Source organism: Chenopodium album, chromosome 17 (assembly GCF_948465745.1).
Source record: "Chenopodium album chromosome 17, dcCheAlbu1.1, whole genome shotgun sequence".
Classification (NCBI taxonomy): domain Eukaryota; kingdom Viridiplantae; phylum Streptophyta; class Magnoliopsida; order Caryophyllales; family Amaranthaceae; genus Chenopodium; species Chenopodium album.
The window spans coordinates 13,652,245-13,676,146 of record NC_137850.1 but is presented as its reverse complement, the minus strand read 5'-3'; the positions used below and the strand labels follow the sequence as shown (position 1 = coordinate 13,676,146).

At 37.9% G+C, this 23,902-nt stretch overlaps 2 long non-coding RNA genes across 4 annotated transcripts; both read right to left on the bottom strand.

Annotated features, from left to right (window-relative positions):
• Positions 1–575: 575 nt before the first annotated feature.
• On the bottom strand, positions 576–3,285 carry LOC145587623 (uncharacterized). The gene is made up of 2 exons (XR_014101328.1): positions 2,623–3,285; positions 576–857 (listed from the first exon to the last, which is right to left on the bottom strand). It is a non-coding gene; the product is annotated as an uncharacterized LOC145587623 (long non-coding RNA).
• Positions 3,286–8,825: 5,540 nt separating this feature from the next.
• LOC145589510 (uncharacterized) lies at positions 8,826–22,193 on the bottom strand. Of its 3 annotated transcripts, none has more exons than XR_014101700.1 (6): positions 21,663–22,193; positions 19,017–20,325; positions 18,616–18,740; positions 18,213–18,288; positions 17,821–17,916; positions 8,826–9,032 (listed from the first exon to the last, which is right to left on the bottom strand). It is a non-coding gene; the product is annotated as an uncharacterized LOC145589510 (long non-coding RNA). The 3 variants fall into 3 exon arrangements; XR_014101701.1 differs by having other exon boundaries at positions 19,017–19,323; XR_014101699.1 differs by having other exon boundaries at positions 19,017–22,193.
• Between the last annotated feature and the right edge of the window lie 1,709 nt (positions 22,194–23,902).

The following is a 23,902-nucleotide window of genomic DNA, read 5'->3' as shown; positions in this document are numbered from 1 at the left end:
TGTTTGGGTCAAAAAGAAGGGAGAAGGGGAGCTCTAAGGTCGCCGAAAGTACTGCAATGGAAACTACTCCTCCTTCAAATGTGGCGATTGAGGATATAGTAAAACCTTAGGGTGTTACACAATATTAGTAGCTTAATTTTTTTAATAAAGTGTAATCACACTATAACAAAATGACCTTTGTGCCACGGATAAAATCGTGGCACAAGTTTAAAATTTCCGTGGCTATGCAATTTAGCCACGAGAATTTTTAAATTTACACCCGTGGCACTAGAGGCCGTGGCTAGAAATTTGCCACGGGAAAATAGATGTCGTGGCAAATTTTGATATTTATGCCACAAGTATTCCCGTGGAAAAAAATTCTCTTGCCACAAACACTAATGTGGCTAACAAATTATTTGCCACACATTTTACCGTGTCTAACAAACTTTGTTGCCACAAATATTATTGTAGCTAATAAGATTTTTTTCTCAAATTTTACCCTGGGTGGTGAACTTTGTTGCCATAAATATTAATGGCCAATAAGGCTAAAATATTTTTTTAAAAAATTTTAATTTGTATTAATTTAAATTAGTGTAGAAACACAATAAGACATACATATACACAAAAGTTACAAAAATATGTAATCTGTGTTTATAATACACTAAAAACTAGATTATTACAATCTACAACTATGTTCGTGTACTCTTTAGCCTAACATAATCTGTTGTGCTGAAATGGATAAGGCAAGAACGCATCAATTCGTTGCTGCTGTGCGGAGTGTCAAAACCAGTATAGGAGATCTCACATATGTGAGCATTTTAGTGAAACATGATGTGCTGCTGGATGACATTGAGCCCTTCTGACTCGTCATTGAAGTCCTATAACATCAAACAAAAAAAAGCGTTAGCCCATCCGAATAACAACTGTAGCTCTTAAACAACCAACAATGACTATGCAAGGGATTTATAACAAAGACAACAACTTTTATAGCGAAAGGCCGACAGCAAAAGATGCAGCATCAGCATCGACTACATCAGCAACAATAACTACAGTGGCTAGCTTGGCTGGATTAGCAGTGACAATGTTATGCATTCGCAATAATTGATTCTGTAATAAAGTGAGAAGAAATAAAATCACTATTATAAGTTTGACTCAAGAAGCAGCAATAGGGGAAGACTGCAGGGTAGCAAGCAGCGAAGGGGCAAAGACAGCAGCAGCTTGTGTGGGGGAGGAAAGATACTAGAGCAGCAGGCAAGTGAGGTGGAAAGTAATAGCAGCCAGCAGGGGAAAAAAATGAAAAAGAATTAGATTACAGTCCAAGATTACTGTACTCCAAGTGAAACTAAAATTTACTAATCACAGGACAACAAATCTCCCTTATTTTGCAGCAAATGTTCGTCAAAATTAACAATAATATATACAAACCAAGATATATAAATGTATCTGCAAAATATACCCAGCAACAACAAAGCTCATAAGACAATCTATAAGACAATTGGGCATAATCATAATAAAGCTGCAATATATACCACAATAAAGCTCATAAGACAATCTATAAGACAATGGGGCATAATCATAAAGCTGCAATATATATCACAACAAAGCCAATCAACATTACAAGACTGAAACACAAGAAAGAAAAACTTAATAAAGCAAGTTGTCCTACAACTTTCACAGATTTCGTAATCTCATTCAAGGTCCTTAGAATTACTTTTTTTATATAGGAGATGCATGCAATACTACAATGACAGTTATTCAGATTGTAGCACAATAATTAAATTTTTATAAATCATAACAACCAGTATCAAATGAAACAAACTGAGTTAGAACAGTGCCTGTTCTTTTTTCTGTCATCCTGTTAAGATTTAAAATCATACAACCTTCCCATAAGGATATCGCTGTCCATTATTGTACAACCTTTCCACAAGAACATCCTTTCTTATACAACAAAGTACCCCATGATAAGCTTACCTGATAAACATTTTTTACCCCTTACATACCAATAATTTTTTACTGTCTTAAACCAAAAAAGAAGAAAATAATCATTTTAATTGCAAGATTTGCAACTTAAGAGGAAACCTTTGAAGAAAATGTATACAAACCATCACAGATTCTAAATTAACAATTCAACCTCAAAGCAATTCAGGCCTATGAGTATACGACAGTGAACAAATTCAACAAAGTCCAACCTTTGAATTGCATATTCACAGTGCATCACTATTACAGGAGGACCCTAATTCAACAAGAATGTAAAAAACAATCGAGAAAAAGCGAGCTGCAACGGATGATAAACCAAATAACTTAAACCATTACTTTGATTTAGCAATAGAAATGTATCCCTTCATTTGTAAGTAGAAAACAACAATACAAAAAAATAACAACTCGATAATAAAAACTAGTAAGCTCATAATTCATACCCACCCAAGTTCCAATTTCATCAATAACATAAAAATGTCAGTAAATTTAAAAAAATAGCAAACTTGCAAACAAATATACACCAATTTGATATAAAACCCAAAAATAATACTAATTAAATGCAATTTATTACCTTTCCCACATCCCTAATCCCCAATTTCTTTAAAACCCAAGTAAACCCATTTTGAAAAATTAATTAAAAAAAAAAAAAGATGAGAAAAAATTTACCTTCAGGAGAGGGTGAAACTTGAGGTATATGGGTGAAAGACCGCCGTTTATCAGTGGAGTAAGCGGCCATAGGATCGGTGTGATAATCAAATTGCGGCGGCGGAGAAGCATCTGCTACGGCAGCATCGAAATCCCAAGCCTCGGACCTACCCACGTTGTTGCGAACCCAACCCATCCAGCCCTAACCCCCTACCCATGCCTCGTCGGCGAAAACTTAGTCTCACCCAACCCTGCCTCCGTCGGCGAAAACAACATCAATAGTTGTATCTAATTGCATTGCTCTTAGTCTCTATCTTCTCTTCTCTTATTCCTCCATGATAATGGAAGATGATGGAGATTTTAGGGGGAATTACACGGATTTTGGGTGACAACTGGGGGCTTTGAGTTTTGGTTGATTGAGAAGCCTAATTGATTGAGAAATTTGGGGTTTTACGAGTTTAACTAGAAATTGTGGTGGAGAAAATGCAGATATAGTGCTGGCGTTATTTTATTTTTATTTTATGAAAGATCGTTGAGTACTTGAGTGTGCTTCAGTGTTTTTTCTTTTTAATTCTTTTTTTAAAAAAAGAAATCTTTTTTGTTTGACAAATTATTTAACAAATATTAAAATATTTGATAATAATTAAGCATACTGATCTACATAGAAAAATTCAAGTGTCTTTTATAAATAGATCATACATAAAAGCAAAGTGTAAAAAAAATGTTGAACATCTTATATCATGGGTTTTAATTATTTCATTTTAATTAGATGTACGCATCGAATTTTTAAAAAACTAGTGAATTCTTTTGGTGTGATATATACTTGTTGTCGTTATTGTGCAGGAAAAAAAATCAATCATTAGGATCTAATCCGAAATATAATTCGGTTTTCAATTAATCCGATCCGAATTTCTCTCTCAATCCAATCTTAATTAAAATTCAATTATTTGGATCCTCTCCGAAAATCCAAATTATAATATATAATTTTTTAGTGCCTAATACGATTATAAAAATTAAGCTTTAATATAAATACAAGTCTTTAAAATCATGATTAAAATAAATAATTCAACATCAAGTCATTAATTAATTAATACAAAATCTCCCTAATGTATTTTATGTAGTAGTAAGTATTTGAGCTAAACTTCAAAAAACAAAGAAATCCATATTTATACAAGCTTAATTTTACAATTCGGTTTTGGTTTGGATTGGATCCAATTAGGGTTAATCCAATCTAAATCATCCAATCCGAATTTTTAAAAAATCTCAATCAGATCCGATCCGAATTGATAATTCGGATTGGATTGGATTGGATTTCGGTTTTAATCCAAATTATGGACACCCCTATCAATCATATCTACAAAGAAAATTTAAATGTGTTTTAGAAATAAAAAAATATACGACCGACCTCTAATTTGTATTATGTTTAACATTTTACACTGTATCAATTTGTGCCTATAGTATTTTAAATATCTTTAAGTTTAAAAGTAAAGAAAAATGAAGTAACATGTCCAATTCATGGCATCTAATTTAATTGTCAAGTAAGTATATATTCTTAGTAAAGTTATTGTATGTTATGATTTCCTCCTTTTATTTGGCATGAGTATATCTAGCTACAAAAAATTTTATAATGTACCAAAAATCGTGCATAAGAGTATGCTTGTAACGAAAAAATTATTACTTGTGACAGTAGTGTAGATTTGCCAAAGAAAAAAAAACTACTCTCGCCCCAATTGTAAAGTTTGTCATGGGAAAAGAGCTACTTATGGCACAAATGTAAAGTTTGCCACGGGAAAAGCGCTATTCGTGGCACAAGTGTGGTATTTGCCACGGAGGTCAGCAAGATGATCCGTCTGTTGCTTGGATTTGACTATCATGTCATCAATGTACGCCTTTACATTCCTCCCAATTTGATTAATGAAGACAGTATTAATCATTCGTTGGAAAGTAGCAGGCGCATTCTTCAAGCCAAACGGCATCACAGTATAGTAGAATAACCCCTGATCAGTGAAGAAAGACGTCTTCTCTTGATCTTTTTTCCACAGAGGTATCTGGTGGAAGCCTGATTAGGCATCCATAAAACTCATCAAGGCACGCCCGGCTGTAGAGTCGACCAGACTGTCGATCTTTGGAAGCGAGTAGATGTCCTTTGGACATGCCTTGTTCAAGTTAGTGTAATCTACACACATGCGCCAAGTGCCATTCGGCTTCTTCACAAGCACAATGTTTGCAACCCAATCAGGGAAGTTACGTGGCCGAATAAACCCAGCGTCTAACATCTTTTTGACCTCGGTTGTTGCCGCCTGACTTCTCTCCTCACCGTGATTTCTTTTCTTTTGCCAGATGGGCTTCTTTTTAGAATCCACGGCGAGTTTGTGGACAGCGAGATCCAGGCTAATGCTTGGCATCTCTTCCACTTTAAAGGTAAAGATGTCTTTGAATTCATTCAGCAGAATGTGCAAGTCTGCACCCAACCTTTCAAAGGCAGCCGTCCCCAACTTAACAGTTCGCTCTGGACAGCTGTCATCCAGAGGAATATTAACATGATCGCCGGCTGGCTGGGGATGGAGTTTATCTGACCGTTCCTCGGTCAGTGATTGCTATTTCTTCTCTTTCTTCACCTCCACCAGCTAATCAGCTTTTCATTTCATTCCATCTGCTGGTGGGGCTGGGTCAGAGTCCTTAACATCGTCAAGGTCTATTGGCTGCTTCACATGACCGGCTTCTGCAGCGTTGGTTTGACGTCTGAGAGGTAACACTCCCTTGCCGTCTTCTGATCCCCGTTCAGCGAGCGAATAGAGCCATCATCCTTTTCATATTTTAGAAACGTGAGAGCTGGGATGATGAAGGCCTTGTACTCATTCAGAGTAGGTCGGCCTAGAATAATGTTATAGGCGGTCAGCTCTTCGACCACCAAAAACCGGACGATCATATGTCGCCCTTTTGCCTTCTCCCCCTTGTCAGCCAGATGGTCTAACGTCCGCTTGGGGCTATAGCAGTCATTGGTGTCATGGCCAACTTCCTCATGGAAGTGACAATATTTATTTTTGTTCCGCGACTAGACGGAACTCTTCATTAGATTCGGCTTCTCAATGGTCAGCCGGTCCCTTATCTCCATGAGGATAGAGTAGCAGTCTTTATTAAACTCATACTTTGGGACGTATGATTTGAATTATTTCTTTTTCTTCTAGGTCGGCTGATCAAATTCATCAACCGCCCAGACTTCTTTTCTCTTTTTGCTCTCTTCAGCTTTCTAAGCCGACTGAGCTGACTGACTCTCTGTTTGTTTGTCAGACTTTTTGGAGTCTGACTGATGGCTAGACGAGCAGAGGTCAGTGGCTTGAGTAAAGCTCTCCGCCTCTATCAACGCCTCTTGGAGGGTAAAGACCCTCTTCCGGATGAGGTCAAACTTAAAGGTTAACCCATCCTTCAGAACCTTGAAGAAGTCTGTATAAGCTACCTCGTCAGACAACCCTTGTGTCTGGATTCTCTCCAGATTGAACCACCTGACGTAAGAGCAGAGTCCTTCTCTCTATCCCTGCCGTATGGTGCTCAAGTCGAGACTTGTTTTGTTGGTAGGGATGTTCATTGAGAAGTTGGAGGCAAACAGGAAGGCAAGCCTCTTGAAACTATCAATTCATCCGGTTGGCAAGTTGCCAAACCATTGTTGGGCTATGCCTTTCAAGATAGCCAGGAAGCATCGGCACCACATAGCATCCTCTAACCCTTGCATGTGCATAAGGTTGGTATAGGCCATGAGGTGGTCCTTAGGGTTGGTGGTACCATCATAGGAACCAACCAAGACATTCTTAACCTTGGCCGGTTGTGCCGCCTCGATTATTTCCTTGGTGAACGCAAAGGTTTGTTCACCAAGTCTGAGCAGACGGAGCTTCCAGTCCAGGGGTTGGACATTGTGTTCCGCCTAACCTTTGAAGAGGGCCAGCTGCATGAATGGTGGGACATACTGCCCATATGGCATCTGAGGCACATACGGGACTGCCCCAATCATCTGAGGGCCAGTATGGACGGACTTGCTGCTTGTATGGCTCTCATGCAAGGATTGAGAATTCCTTACGGATGTATTTTTGAAGCTGTCCGGAAAGCTTGATGTAGAGGCTGACTTAGACAGCTGCTGGCTCCGATTGTGCTCGATGATGTGTCGAGCATCGAAGAAGGTTTTCTTGCTGCCATCCAGCTGAACAGCTCAGATGACCTTCCTTTTTCCCGTTAGGGGCAGAAGGATCTTGGACCAGTCAATGGCAGGCGTAGTCTTCTCCTTTGGATGTGGAGTAGGCTGCCTGTCTCTGACTGACTTTCTCCTCTCAACTTGAGGAGTCTTTTGGCCGACTAACCCTTGCTAGAGCCAGTCGTCCTCTTGTTGATCAGGTCCTTAATTTCACTCTTGAAACTTGTCATGAATTTTTTATGAGCTCGTCTCGGGTGACTGGAGCCTAACCCTGTGCCGCCTGGATGTTCCCAGGTGGTGGTCCAGCAGACTTACTGGTACCAGCTTCATTGTTGCCCCGTTCCAGCTTATCTCTGAGACAGAGGCGCTTTGAGATGAGTGACCCATTAGGGGCCACAAAAGTTTCGACCTCACAGTCGTTATTTGAATCATTGTCAGCATGGACCTCTCCATCGGCAGTAGGCCGGTTGGGTTCTGGTGGCGGTAAAGACTCTTGAACCATCTTAGAGGTACTCTCCCCACAAACGGCGCCAAATGTTTTGGGTGTTTTTGTCCCTCGGGAGAGTTATAGCTCGAAGATTAGTCCGACATGCTCTATACCTACAAAAGACGGAGACTTCGGTTGGTAGGAGCTCCGCCTCCGACGATCAAGTTAGAACATGTTGGAGAATGTAAAAAGTGCGAAAAGCTAAAAGTGAGATCTTCTCGGATTCTGAGATCAGGTGTTTTCTCAAATGTGAGAGAATGTAGGGTAGGTTGTAATAAATGAATTGTAAATGTCCCTAAAATGGAGGAAATCTCCTTATTTATAGGGTCATAGGAAAAAGTGCCCTTCATTAGGTCAGGATGACCTAATAGGCTGCGCCGTTTTGCGGCGCTCTTGAGAATTAGGCCTTGAAATCCGCAATTCTTTATGTTATCTGAGGCTAACACGTGTCAGCTGTTGAGTGGCCCATATTAGACCTATCCAAGGCTGACACGTGTCCCTCTCTGATTAGGCCACGTATCTAGGGTATTTTTACCCTAAACAACTATCTGGATGAATACAAGATTATAGTATAAGGAAAGGTTAAAAAATTATGTGCAAGGTTAGCCCAAAACAGATTATATAAGAAAAGATATTCACCTGGTCATGTTGACATGTAGTGGAATGGCTATGGATTAATATGCACATTTCCATGAAGGACCTAAGCCTGAGCAAGCGAGAAAAAAAGTAGCATCTTATCAGTAATAAAAGCTTTCTCTGCAAAATAAGTTTCTCTTTAGTGCTTTCATACACATTATTATTAACATCATTTAACACTTTGAGTCCATAAGCCATACTTGTGTAGTTATAGGGTTCTCAATTAAGGAGATAAATACTGAAGAAGAATTTCAAATACTACACTGTTGGTATCATTAATTATCAACATATAAGAATCCTACTAAAAGACAAAGATGTCGTATTAGCAATGTGTTCAAATTCTAATTTCAAACTTAAACCCAGTTTTTCAATTATATGTTAAACAATTTGTGACATCATAACAATAATATAATAGCGTGCAACATTTCAATCAAAGAAAAAAAAGACTTTCCCTAAGTAACTGCTGACCATAGCAGACATTTCTATCTTCTGCATATATTATTCAGATTTAAATTTGGTTTAGTTCTTCGCTGAGCAAATTTCCCTTGACATATCTGATACGGTTATAAGGTAAGCAAGTAAAAAGCGAATAATTTTTCTAGCAGGACATCATGAACCCCTTCCATGCATTATTAAAATGATGGCAAGAATCAGGAATGCTACTCCGTAAGTATTTATCAATTTAGTGAAGTAGGTGGAATATTAATGATCATACAACCATAGAAAAAATCATGACCAAATTTACTTATATCCAAGCTCCTTCAAGTTTTCATTCCAGCCTTTAAGAAGCTTATCTAGAAGAGCATGAGATAAAGAGCTAATCTGGAAAACATTTGTTGAGCTTAATACCATCTCTAAGAATATAACTCCAACACTCCACATATCATATGTGCCAAAAAAAAAAAAAAAAATAAAAAAAAAAAAAAATAAAAAATTATTATAGATGCATCTGAAAAACAATGTAATGAATTTATGTGCATCATTGGGCTATTCCAATATCGAGTGTTGTAATTAACATAAAGGCATGAACATGTAAGTTGACAAATATTAAATTGCTTCCAGGAGCATAGACTTCCACTTCAGCTATTTAGGAAATGCATACTTGGGATTTCTGCTTGTAGGTACCTGAAACCAACTTACATTCAATAAAGCTTCTAAGGGAGTGAATTCAAATGTCTATTAAGCTCTATATTGAAAAAAAGTATAAATATGTAAGCCATAACACTAGAAACTGCAGTAGTGTATATTTCTGACTACAATTCTTACTAAGTCACAAAACCCCTTAAATATAGGATTGATAACATACGGATAATATAATCTTTTATATTTTCTCTCAAAATAACACATAGTTCAACACAAAAATAGTGGAAGAATGAAGATATGCAATTCACATGTGATATTAATGCAGTTGGTAAGGATAAATCGGCCTTTGATATAATAAAAGAACATATCAAATAATTCACATAATAATAACTCAAATTATGTAGTAATTTGTTACAAAATGACTAACATTTAAACACTACTATCTAGATTCTGGAAATCTGTATCACAATAACTTAATAAGAAAGTTAGATTTAGTGTTTTTTCTATATGATGTAGCAACTCCCCTTCCCTCTAGTTTATTAGGTTTATAAATGGTAGTAATGAAAACAATATCTAATTAAGCTTAGTAGCACCTACAACAACTAATATATTTAGGATGAGAAATAGATTCCCTCTAGTCTCAAAGAAATATTAATATATGGTCCTCACTAGGAAGGGAAGAGAAAGCATTAATAAAAATACATATAACCTATGAACTTTAGAAACCATACATGAACTATAACAGTGAACAACATTTCTAATCTTAATTGAAAATTAACTAAAAAGAATTGCAAAGGTTTCAAGTTTGGCAAGTACCTAGACATGCCTTTAAAATGTTTAAAGCCGTATAAACACCTCATGGTGAAGTCATCAATTGCACAATTTTCATATTACCAAAGTATGACAAACTAACACACCAAAGACCGGTCAAATATCATTTTTAAACAATGATTGCTGGAGTTCACATAAAGATTAGACAGACAAATCAACTTCCAACGAATTTTGATTGAGCACACCCAAACTAAAACTAAAAATAACAATGATATAATCAAACAATACTAGAATATTTTGTCAAATCCAAATCTCTGAGTAAAGCCTTTAGCTATAAGCCTTGCCTAGTGTCTCTTAATATAACCATTAGCTTTTAAATTTATATCCTTCAACATTTTCCCAAAACAAATTGTTAATGATCATTGTACCAGCAAGATTATGTTTTCTTTGACCTCTAGGAAATCATCTTTTATGTAGAGGAGTACACACAATATCACACCTACATCATACAAAATTATGCATTACAGTAAACTATCTGAAATAGAGAGTAACTCTAATTGTTGTGTAATTCCACCAAATAGAGAGTAAGAGAGTACAAGAGAGAAGAGAGAAAGATTAACAACCAATAATAATTAGCAGGTTCAAATACTCAATGGCTTTTCTTTAAGTCATCAATAGTTCAAAAATCAGCAATGTATCACCCTTTTTTTCTACAAATATAGATAACAAGCTAAGCATAAGCAACTAAAAATATCTAAACCTACCCAAAAAAATTTAAAGCCCACATCACAAATTAGAGGCCTAATATATTCACTCAAAGATTGTATTTTCTGCATGTTCTTGTACTTTATATTTCTGCCTGCTGGGCTTGTCCAGCTTAACTTGAATTCTTTTGCCTTTCTAACTGTTTCTGCTGAATGTTTCTTGATCTTGGTGGGTGAAGGTTCAGCTTTGTGAATGTTATAGCTTTTGGCTGAATGTTTTCTCTGTCTTGGTGGGCAGAGCTTCATCCTGTTAGTATAAGCATTTAATAACTTTTTTGTTATTTTGTTTATTGCTTAATTTGTTGCCAATGTGCTTGCTCAGTTCTGCTGCCGAGTCATGGTATAGCAATACCTAAACCTTAACTCAGTAACACCCTCGTTATACTAGGTAAAACCTCGTAGGTTGGGTTTACCTGTTGTGTTTGCTTTCGTTGCTCACTAACTTGGCTGTATAGGGCTTCATTAGTTTTTTGCCCTTTACTGTACTTGGTGGGAACTGTTAGGTTTACTCCTCTCATCTCTTTGTGACGGAGGCTTGATGCTATGTCACCCACTTAATTTTTAGGGACTTATTCGTATGTCATCCAGCTTACTTGGCTGTGGCTTGTTTGTGCGTCACTCAACTTATTTGGCTGTGACTTATTCGTGTGTCGTTCAGCTTGTTTGGCTGCGACTTATTGCTCATGCTCCTTACTTATCTTTCGTAAGGGCTCATTGCTAATCTACCTCTTCTCTTCCCATAGACAAGGTTGGTAGGGTGGAACCAAGAGAACCTTGGTGATACCCGCTTAGCCTGTTCTTTTGCTATTTGTTCGATCCTCTCTGCTCAAGTTGAACGCCAGGCTTCCTCCTCAGGCGTCCCCAAGGTGGTGCTGTTTTACTTGAGTAAGTAGGTGAAACATAGGGGACTGTGGTTGTTACGAGTGTAACGATGTCTTGTTGCATCTTATTTTGATGCTTTGTGCTTTGACTTTTATGTATATATGGTGTTTTCTGCATGTTAATGCGTGATTCCAAAGCATATTTTATCAAATAAACACGTTTAGGCGAACTCAATAGTATACTCCTCATGTAAAGGCTTGTATTTCATTGAATTTAAATGGCTTAAATTGCCTTGATTAACACAGCATAATTTTAAACAAAGTTTTTGCATAACTTAAACAAAGTTTTTCAGTTTCTACTTAGCCACATGCCCTTTAAACAAAATATTTCTTCAACACATCTGCGTTGAAACTATTCCTTAAGACCGACCTTCTTGATTTGCGAGGAGGAAAGCACTTGGCCCCACCTGCTCATGGATAAGGAAAGGGCCTTCCCAATTGGCTGAAAGCTTTCCATGCTGGTTTCCTCTTCCCATTGCTGCACTCCTTTTGAGAACCAAGTCCTCAGGTAGTATTTCCCGGTGCTTGACTCTTTTATTGAAGGCTTTTGAGATTCTACTCTTCTGGCTGCCAGCTTAAGGGCCGCTTTAAGCCACATCTCTGGAAGGAAATCTAGCTCTTTCAGCAGACGCTTCTCATTCCCGCTTATAGTGCTGAATTCTCAAGCTGGAGATTTATACTTCCACTGGAACTACAGCGTCTGCCCCATGAGCTAGGGTGAATGGACTCTTCTCAGTAGACTTTTTCTCTGTTATCCTGTTTGCCCACAATACCTCTGGGACTAGGTCAGCCTAGAGGCCTTTATGCTCTTCTAACTTTCTTTGGAAGGCTACTAGGATCAGCTTGTTTGCTGCTTGGCCATTGCTTTGCGGGTGGCAGACTGAGGCGCTTGCATACTTGGTACCCATCTCTTCTAGGTAATCCTTGATTGTATCATAGTCGAACTGGCACCCATGGTTAAAGACTATACACTGTGGTACCCCAAATCTTGTAATGATGTTCTTTCATATAAACGTTCTTACTTGGGAAGCTTTTATGTACTTTGTGGGTTCAGCTTCAATCCACTTGGTGAAATAATCCACTGCTACTATGAGATATTTCCTAACCACTGACCTAGTGGTGAAAGGTCCTAATATGTCCATTCCCCACTTGCCAAACGGGATCGGGCTGAGAATTGGGGTAAGATCGTTTGCTGGTTGATTTATGACTGGAGCATACTTTTGGCACTTTTCACATTTCTTGACGTATGCTAAGGCATCTTGTGTCAAGGTTGGCCAGTATGCTCCTCTACGCAGCACTTCAACTCCGCCAATATGGTTGGCGCAGATTCCTGAGTGTGCTTCTTCCATAATTTTTTCTTGTTCCCACTCTGGAATACACCTCAGTAATGGCTTGGAGAAGCCATTTTTGTTCAACTCACCATTCATCACCACATACCAATTGGCATCCTTTTTAACTTTCTTAGCCTGTGCCTCGTCACTAGGTAGCGAGCCATGTACTTTATAGGATAATATATCTGAGAACCATGCTTGCTGCTGCCTGGTACAATTCACCTGTTAGCTTTCTGCAATGCTGCTTTCCTCCAAGACTTCTACCATGACGGTCCTTATGAGGCTTTGGAGAGTATAACTAGCAAACTTTGATAACGCATCAGCTTGAGAATTTTCAGCTCTGGGGACCAAATCTATCTGAAAATGCATTAATTGGGCTACTAATTCCTTCACCTTGGTTGTGTACTTTAGCATTGTAGGCTCTCTAGCCTCATATTCCCCCTTGAGCTGGCTGGCTACCAGCTGAAAGTCAGTCTGCAGGTGCACTTTCTTGGCACCTGCTGCGATACTCATCCTCAGGCCTGCTAGAGTTGCTTCATATTCTGCCTCGTTGTTCGATGCTTTGAACTTGAACTTAATGGCATACTCGAATACATTGCCCTCTGGCAATGTTATTATTATTCCTGCTCCGCTTTCTGTTTGAGCTGAAGATCCATCCACTGCCACCTTCTATATTCCGACCTCGTCCTCTTTCTCTTCGTAAGAGGTTTCCACTATGAGGTCAGCTAGGGCTTGAGCTTTAATGGCTGCCCTAGGCTTAACCTCGAATTCATAATTAGAGAGTTATATTGCCCACTTCAGGAGTCTGCCCGAACCGTCCATTTTCTGCAAGGCTTTTTCCAGTGGGTGATTTGAAAGGATTTGAATTGTGTGTGCATCAAAATAGGGCTTTAGCTTTCTTGCCATTGTCACCACTGCAAAGGCTAGCTTCTCTAAGCGGGTATCTTTGTTCAACATCTGTCAGCACGTGACTTACAAAGTATACTGGTTTCTACTGTTTCTGCCTTTCGACTATGAGGATTGACCCAATTGTCTGCAGTGAGGCGGAAATGTACAATTGGAGTTTTTCGCTCTGCTCCGGGCTGATCATGGTTGGGAGCCTGGTTAAGTTCTCCTTGATCCCTTCAAAAGCTTCTTTTTCTGCTTTACCCCACTTAAATTCTTTATTTCCTTTCAACAGCTGATAGAATGGTAAAGCTTTATCAGCTAACTTGCTGATGAACCGGGTCAGCGCTACCATTCTCCCTATTAGCCGCATAATATCTTTGGTGCACTTAGGCTCTGGGAGGCTGAGGATTGCCTCCACTTTCTCTGGGTTAGCATCGATTCCCCTTTCGCTGACCAGGAAGCCTAGAAACTTCCTAGAGCTCACTCCGAAAACGCATTTCTTTAGGCAAATGTCTCTACTAAATTCATGATGTGCCCTGCCTGCGTGACGCTTTTGATAATTGATTTATTAACGTACACCTCAACATTTTGCCCCTTCTGGTGCATGAGCACCCTGTCTATTGTTTTTTAGAACGTAGCCCCTGTATTCTTCAACCCGAAGGGCATGGCTATGTAGTTGTACACCCCACCCCCTTCAGTGATGAACGTAGTCTTCTGCCTGTCTGGTTTGTGCAGGTTGATCTGGTGATACCCCTGAGAAGGCATCCATGAAGCTCAGCAGGGCATGACCGTTAGTTGAGTCTACCAACTAATCAATTCACGGCAGCGGGTAGTAGTCTTTTGGACATGCTTTGTTGAGATCTGTGAAATCAACGCACATCCTCCACTGACCATTTGTCTTTTTGACCATGACCACGTTGGCTAACCACTCCGGATAATCACAAGACTCAATAAACTTATCTTCCAGCAGCTTGTCCACCGAAGCTTCGTTTTTTCTGTTTGACTGGTCTGATGTCTTCTTTCACATTCACCATGTGAACCATAACCTCTGGGTCAATTCCTGGCATTTCATCCGCTGAAAATGCAAAGATGTCCTCATTTGGTCTCAGCAGTTCTATGAGGTGCACCTCTACTCCAGGGTCAATGTCTTTTCCAATTTTCACTGTCATTGAGCTATCGCTCTCTATGAGCTCAACTGTTATATGCTCCTCCCTGGGTAACGGCCTAGCTACCTCTTCTTTTGAGGGCTCAAAATTCTCCATTGCAAGCTTCTGCTCGTCTTTCTCCTTATGGTACTCTTCTCACTGCCTTTTTTTTTTTTACTTCCTCTCTGGCTCTAAGCCAGGCTGTTGCCTAGTCCTGGCTGGCTGCTTCAAGGCTGTGATATAGCATTGTTGGGCTGTTTTTTAGTTTCCCCTGAGCTTTGCAGATCTTCCATCATTGGCTGTGTATGCCATGGCGAGATGATAAGTGGAGACCACTCCACCTATCTTATGGATGAACGGCCTTCCCATGATCACATTGTAAGGTGACGAGGAGTATGTTACTAAGAATTCAGCTCGGACATCACACCGCCTAGACCCCTCTCCAACGCGGATTGACAGTTCTATTATGCCCACAAGGACCAATCCGGATCCATTGAACTCGGTGACTTCGTAGTTCACTCTATTCAGGTTTCTCTTATCTAGTTTTAGTTCTTTGAATGTGCTGATGTATATTATTTTAGCTAAGCTGCCACCGTCAATTAGTACTCTATCCACGTCCCAGTTTGCAATTCTCATTGTGACTACCAGGGAGTCGTCATGAGGGTAGATTATGTCTTTCTGATCGTATTTGTCGAATATGGCTCGCGGCTGCGGGGGAAGTGGCGGCCATCTGTGCCTTTCATTGTAACCTATTTAATGGATCATTGCTCGTTAGTCGGCTCTTGCCCTGTTTACGATTCCTCCGTGCCCCGGTCCATTATTGATTACATGCACCCTGCCCTCTGGCCTACTGTCTCGATCTCTGCCCTCACTTGGGCCCCTATGACCTCCTCTACAGTCATAGTCAGACCTATCCTCTTCCCTTCGCCTAGAGGAGTCAGAATGTTGCTTGAACTGGCTCAAGTAACCTCTCCGGACCAAGTCCTCAATGTTATCCTTCAAATGTGTACACTCATCGGTGGTATGCCCATGGTCCTTATGAGAGTCACACCACTAGCTAGGGTCACGAATTCTGTTCACTATCCTAGGTGGCCTCTGCCATTTATCATCAGCTTTGTTCACGCTGAAGATATGGGACCTAGAATGAGTGAGCGGAGTATATTGATCGAACCTTCCAGCCTTGGCTCCACGCTTCTGGTCTGATCTTCTTACTCCCACTGCCCTGTCTGTATCCCTGCGACCTTGTTCAGCTCTGCTGGGTTGGTCCACCCTGGCTATATTTTCTACCCGGGTGACCACAGCCCGCTTGACTGGGTCACTTGGTGCTTTTCTGTTCAGCATGGCTCTGTCCGTTTCGTCTGCTTTTATGAACTCGTGCGCTTTGCCCAACGCTTCAGCCAGCGTTTTGAGGTTCTTTCGTCCCATGTACACTCTAAATGGTGAGCCCGACAGCAAACCGCTCTGCATTGCCAGCAGCGCTACCTTCTGACTCATATTAGGGATGGTGGTTTCTTCTTTGTTGAACCTGGTAATGAACTCTCGCAGGGGCTCATACTTTCCTTGAACCAACAACATCAGCTCGGTGGTCATTTTTGTACGATCCACCAGCGTGACCAAGTGTTCCATGAACATTCTCTTCAACTGATTTTAGGAATAAACAGATCCTTTCGGGATGGCTCCATACCATTTGGCAGCCAGCCCTTCTAAGGTGGTGGGAACGCTTTACACCAGACTAAGTCTATCATAGTGTATAATACCATGTGATTCTCAAATGCTAAGACAAGATTCTTAGGTGTTGTGGTACCATTGTACTTACAACTAGGCATCTTGATTTTCTCCATCGGCTCTTCCAAAATCTCCTTGCAAAATGGGTATCATCTGGAATCACCTGGATTCGCGCTCGCTTCTCCCTGTCCAGACTCAGTCCTTGCTCAGAGGCCGGTGACCTGCTGCGAATGACTCGAGTCTCCGGGCTGCCCTTATCCTAGGCTGCCTCCTCCACACTCCACTCTCGATTCAGGTTTCGAGCTTCCAGTTTCAGCACCTTCTTTCTCAGCTAGACTAGCTCTTTTTGCTCCGGGGTGAGAGTCTCAAGCGTTACCTTCTTCGCAGCTACATCTATAGTTGCAGCTAGTGGTGGAAAGCTCGTTCCCTTAAAATTGGTGAGGACTACTGTCATGGTTGGTAATTGCTCCTTGCTGCACTTAGATAGGTTCTACAGGATGGCTGGCATGTTGATAGGCTGGGGTCTCTGGATTATTGGTGTTTGGATAATGGGTTCATTGATCGCGCCTGTCATTGGCATTCCGAACTTAAAGGAAGAACTAGATCCTACCGGATCTACTGGTTTCATCACCGCTTTGATCGCAGCTAACGTCGACCCAATAGGATTAGTTTTCTGAGATTTTAATGAATTTTCTAACGAAAATAATCATGAACTAGGCTTAGCTTAGATCTTTTAATTAGGGTGGTTGCTTGAATTTATTTGGTAAAAAACAAAACACACACGATATGAATATTATTAATCTTTCATTGAGTAGATTGTAACTATCTCGGCGTACACAAACGAGATCTCTCACAACTAATATTCAATATTCAATTAGGGTAATATAGGTAATTCATTGCTGGTGAGTTTAAGACTATATATACATATATACATATATATATATATATATATATATATATATATATATATATATATATATATATATATATATATATATATATATGTATGTATATTTACTAATAAGTTTCACGGTGTCCATTGTAATAGAGAAGGGGGGAAAAAAAACTACGTACACATATTGAAAAAGCATTCATAATATTCACTTTAACAATCTAAGAAATATTAAACTAATAAGAAGTATAAACATAATGATTTGTCTACCAATTGGTTGTAACTTCCTAAATCAACTAGCAAAGTAGAGAATGTGGCGTGCCAACTCAGCTATCAGTTCATCAATTTGCTCCGTGCTATAATTAGGCCATAAACAATAATCAAAGAAATAGTTAATTTTTAATACTAACATAAAACATTACAATAAATTTACCATTTCTGGAATTTGTGGTTGGTTATGAGCAATGATATCTCGCATGAACCTTAAGACATATTAACCACAATCTACACCATTAGCCCGATGAGGACACTGCATACAAATAAATAAAATAAATAGAGCGGAAAGACATAACAATGATTCCAACTTACTTATTAAAGACAAGCTATAAGAGATTTGGGTTGGATTATTATCATACGGAGTAAGGCAATTAGCCACTAATGACTATCTTTTTTAAAAAAAATTTAGATTCACCATTTGTTTCTTTTTTTTTTTTTTTTTTTTTTTGGTTTTAGATATCACATAATTTTAAACAAACACAAAAAATGCACTCTGAAAGCTAGATATTACAATTTTATCGACATGAAAGTGATTATGCAAATAAGTACCTGAATTTTGGACCAAGTTGTACTTTTCTTCACCTTCTTACTTCCTACAACTTGATTTTGATATATAAGTAATGCCCTATCAAATGGGAACATATTTTTATGTTAAAAAGAAAAGGAAAATATAAATATTGTCAAACATATGGATAAAAAAAGTCATAATAACATTTTAATAATCAAGCTTATTACGTCTCCACAGCGCTACGTAAATCATCTTCAATAGGACAATTTTCCTTTCATAACGGGTCCAAATAATAGACAACATCAGTTTTCGGATCAATCACACATAATATTCAATGGTGCCTACGCATTGAGTTCATGATAGTAAGTCATATTTAGTAACCAATATATGCATAAATTTCAAAATGGACATGCAATATATGTAAGATATTAAGATTACACTAACCCAGTATTGTATGGTTCCAAATAAACTTTTTCTTTCCTTGTAATCCCCCTGAAGTGCATTAACAATATTATGTGCTCGATTTACACGATTCTCCTGAATCTTTTCTTCATGTCTACTTTGCACCACTAAAGATATTGAGGATGGACATAAAACCCAAATTTAGTTTAAATACCTAAACACATTATTAAGCATAATATTATTAATAAATTAAACATATCTAAAGCTTTGATTTCAAATTTTTTTTTGTAAAAAAAAAAACAATGTAAGCCTGATGATCATTATCATCTCATATCACCTTATTTTTCCTTCATTTAATGATTTATAAATTACTATTTTTTAACAATTAAAAAAAAATCATGGTAATATTTTTCAACAGCAAGGAAAATAGTAGATTGACTTACATGATATATGCAGACATGTGGCAGGCACCTATTTTTTCTTGGGCAATTATTTGAAAAATCTCTTCCTTGCCCATATAAATTTGTTCAGATTGATTCACTATTGCTTCTTCCATATGAATCATTATCTGCTCGTCTTTTTTCATTCTTTTAACATACATAAATGCCAATCTTAATTCATGGGGTAGGATATCAGCATTAATAACCACTTCCCTATCAACTGTTGTGAGCTTAGTCTTTGATGTTATTTGCTCTTCTTTTGCCAAGATTGAGCAACTTCTTTTTCTTTGACTTTTGGTGTTATTGGAATCTATATCATTCTCCCCAATAATTAAATATGTAAACAAAAACACTCATATTAGATAATGTCATGAAAATTGTAAATCATCCAAGCTGAAGACAAATGACTAAGTAAAGTATGTGTGTTTATATAGTAACACTACTACAAAAAGCCCCTATCGAGTCGCCTCTAAACCATCTTACACATCGCTTCAAGGGCCACACTACAGACACAATAGGTACCCCCTTACGTGTCGCCTATGAGGTGACGCGTTAGGTTGGTTTATGAGTCGCTTTTTTCATTACAGATGACGCGTTAGGTTGCTTTATGAGTCGCCTTTTCAATTAAAGGTGATGCATTAGGTATATTTTATGAGTCCCCTGCTTTTTTTGAGGAGACGCGTAAAGTAATTTTATGAAAAGTGTAATTCTTCAATAGCAATGCGCAAAATACTATTTTTTTTATTTCCTCATTAAATTCACACTTACTACTATATATAATTACAACCTGTGTAGGACTTTTAACCTACATCTATGTGCAATAGCACATTGCTCTACCATTTGAGCTAATAGGCTTTAAAAAACTTCAATGACAAAACTTCTAGAAATAAAACTAGTCTTATATATACTAGCATGCACAACATTCAGTAGCACATATTTTAAAAAATCTTAATTAATATTGCCATAGAATAATTTAAACGAGTCATGTCCAAATTAAAGCACTCACATATGTTATGTAAAACAATTAAACGAGCAAAAAATTGTAGCAATAAACTTTAGCACAAACAAGGACAAGAAAACACAACAAACAATCTTGGTTACAAGAATTCAGACATTCAATCACATATCAAAGTTCGATTGTCGTAACAGTACATGTACAATAAATATCAAATCAAATGCTCAAGCTTTTATAAAAAGAGCTAAAAAAATACTCATTGTGCACCCAAAAAGCAAAAATAATTTCTAAAGTGGCACACCCACAATTAAATTTAGCCACCACCTTATCACTCACATTCTCAAGTGATATCTCCACCTACGAAATTCAATAAACAACAGTAGTTGTTAAGACAAAACTTATAGGCGTATGCAAAGGAAGAACAAACTTATTGTAAAAATCCACATCCTCTAAAGGGTAAGGTGCACAACAAATAAAATGACAGAAAAACTGAAAAAACCCCATAGAGTGTATGGGAAAGAGGGCATATAATACAAATTATAAGCAAAGGTAGGGAAATTAGACACAATAAACTAATAAAAGAACTCAAATATGAGACTATAATGCTAAAAATACAATGAATCAGATTGATTACCATTAGTGTATAGCCGAAATTCAAGGTAAAACAAAACCTGCAAGGTACTATGAATAAAGGCCAAAACTTGTAAAGTAAAAAATTCAAATAAGGCTTTGAAATTTCAATGAGAGGTCCAGAGAGCACATTCCAATAAAATAGAGGCAAGACTAGAACCAAAGCATAAACAAAAGGGTATTAATACTATTGGAAAAACCCAATCACTAAAACAACAGGTAGGGAGCAAGTTCCAAAGTGGAACTAAGGTGAGATATATAAATACAATAAAAGAACCTAAAAAGTGAAGATAAACAAACCACAGATTGGAAGTATAATCACCAAAATTAGTATGACAAATCTCCAAAAGGGAGGTGAGTAGCAACAGTAGCATACAACCAGTAAGAAGGACAAGGCAATAGATGGAAATCATGGAATCAATAGTAGTAATCAAATATAGAAAAGGCAAAAGTAAGTGAGACAAACAAATTTCAATAAAGCAACACAACAACCTAAACAATAGAAAAACAACAAAATCATAAAACTTTTACGAGTTTTCATACCCCAAGTTCCAGAGAGGAACAAAGGTCAAGAGGAATTCAACAACACTACTTCAAATAAATAAATTAACACCAACAAGTAATAGAAACAGCAAATAAATTAAACGGTTGGTGTTTGGGTTTTGGGTTAATAGGAAAAATTTGTAGAGAAACCAATCAGGGATAATCAGATAAAAAAGGAGGTAAAAGCTCAATAAAAATTGAAAGATCCAATGAAATGATGAAGGAGAGAAACAAAGAGAGGGGATACTAATTGTTAAGGTACCAAAAAACAAGAACAAATTAAACGCCTCAAAATTCATTGAATGGCTTCAGTTAGACAACAAAATTACAATGTAAATCATCAAATTTTGAACAGGGTATTCCTCAAATATTGTAAACCCAATTCATGGAACACTGAAAATATAATTTGAAAGTAAGGACTCTAGTCAAGAGGAATCAATTACTTGGTATTAAAAAACCTAAAAATAATAAATCAATAAATTAGGTGAAAAAAATTGGGTAAAAAACACTGAAACCTTAACCTTAGCATGCTCAAGTGCTCAAACGAAATTAGAGGGAGGTACGCTGCGGTTGAAGGAGGTGGAAGCGTCGCGGTTGTTGGAGGAGGTGGTAGCCACTGCTGCTATTGGAGGAGTGGAAGTCGCCGCTAAGGTTGGAGGAGGTGCAAGTCAGATCCATACTCTTCACAACTCGTATACTTAGATCTGAACTAAAAAAAAAATCTACATATTGCAGATATAATTAACATTAAAAGATGGGTATTTGAAGAACTCATCATGCCCAGAAAAAAAAAACAACCGAAACTCTAAAAATCGAAGCACCATTATCGCCACCATCGCAACCACTAGTGAATAAGGAGAGAGAAGAAAGGTGAGAGTGGGCCAACGGTGGTGATGGGGGCAGTGGCTGAGTAAAGAATGAAAGAGAATGGCAATAGCGATCAGAGATATGGGAGCAAAGAGATAGAGAGAGGGTGACTGGGTGAGAAAGGCAAGAGAAAATGAAGAGAGAGGGAGAGAACGCAAGAGAGTGAGGTACCCATGTGAGAAGATAAAAATAAAAATAAAAACAAAACTTAGCATAGGTGTCGCCAGTAATAGTAAAAGACTATATGTGACTCGTAAAGTAATACTTTATGAGTCACACATAATGAAAGACGGGACGCGTATAGTTTACGTGTCGCCTGTTATAGTATAGGTGACGTCTATGACTTTCAACTCATTTTTAGGTGTCTTTTATCTATCCTTATGTGTCACATACTCTGTAAGAGGCGACTCTAAAACCTTACGCGTCACCTATTAATTTGAGTCGACTCTAAAAGAGCGACTCCATAGGGTGTTTTTATAGTAGTGTAATAGAATAACACCAAAGATAATTAACCTTTGCATTGATTTGCCCGGGGACTGATCTTGACTTTAATGCAGTTGATGTAGTCTGCAAGCTTGGAAAGGCAGTAACTTGGTTCTGTAAATTTAAATATATACATACAATATTAGTAATAGGTTAATAGTTTAACCATTCCTATGCTGATCTGATATATTTTTACAAAATTAAGAATGTGTAAAATAAAATAATGTGATTATTGTACATCTTTTTTTGAACCCTTGGTGCAACTAGTTTGTTTTGCCTTTGATGTAGGCTGTGTTGGGGTCTGCATTTTACAAGTTTGTATCAGAAGAAATTAGATAGTTTTTATAGTTTATAATCTGCATTTTTGGTACATATATGGGTTACATGATTGACAAACCTTTCCGGCAATAATCACTAAATGGCAAAGCCAACCAACATGTGTTCCTAGAGCTTCATTTAGAGTATAAGCTTCGTCTTTAAGAGGTACCGTAGAAAATCTTGTTTCTCATTAATGTACTCAACAGACACTCTAACTTGGTTGGACAATAGTGGTACACCATGTACAACACGTGCAACATTTGGGATGTTATGCACCTTGCCTGTAGCAACAACGCGATAACTTGGGTATGAGAATGCTAGTTCACATGCAGTCAAGCCCTATATCATCATAGATTTCAATTTAATTAGACACATGACAAATAATCTTTATAATCTATTAAAGGAAACGGTGGATTCAGTAAAAAAAATTCAGCATAGTATATTAGCATGTATGTTTATCAGTATATAGATGAGTTCACGATATACCTCTGGAAATTTGATAGGACTATTGCAACTTGGAGTGAGATCCTCCTCATTCTCTTTGGAAATGATAGTATCACAAATAATTATCTTCTTGGAGTGAGTTCCCGAATTTACTAACGATCTCAACTCCCTTAACTCATTTAACATAGCCATCACCATTGATTTTAAATCCTTTACCTCATCTTATGATTCGTTAGGATTTTTTAAGCTCCCAAAATAATTTGTGATATTGACACCAGAACCAACACCCCTTACACGACCTCCATGCTCTACCTTATTTCCTAAAGCCTTGAAGAGCACATCCTCACGCTTAGAATCTAGAAACTCGCCATTAGCAACACGCTTTTCTAGCATATCGTACATAACAGTCGATTAAAAACAATATAAATAGAAAAATTAAAAACATGTCAAATTTCTTGAGTATAAAAGACATTCCTGTATTTCAAGAGCTCAACATAATTTCTTAGGCTAGTTATAGGAGGAACAGAAGTTGGGTTATGATAGTGAATAATTAAAAGAGGTGTGAAAACACTTACAATTTTCTCTGCAACTTCTTGAGCTTTCTCAATAACTTTCCCAGTTTTTTTGTCACTTCTTTAGCCTTCCACAT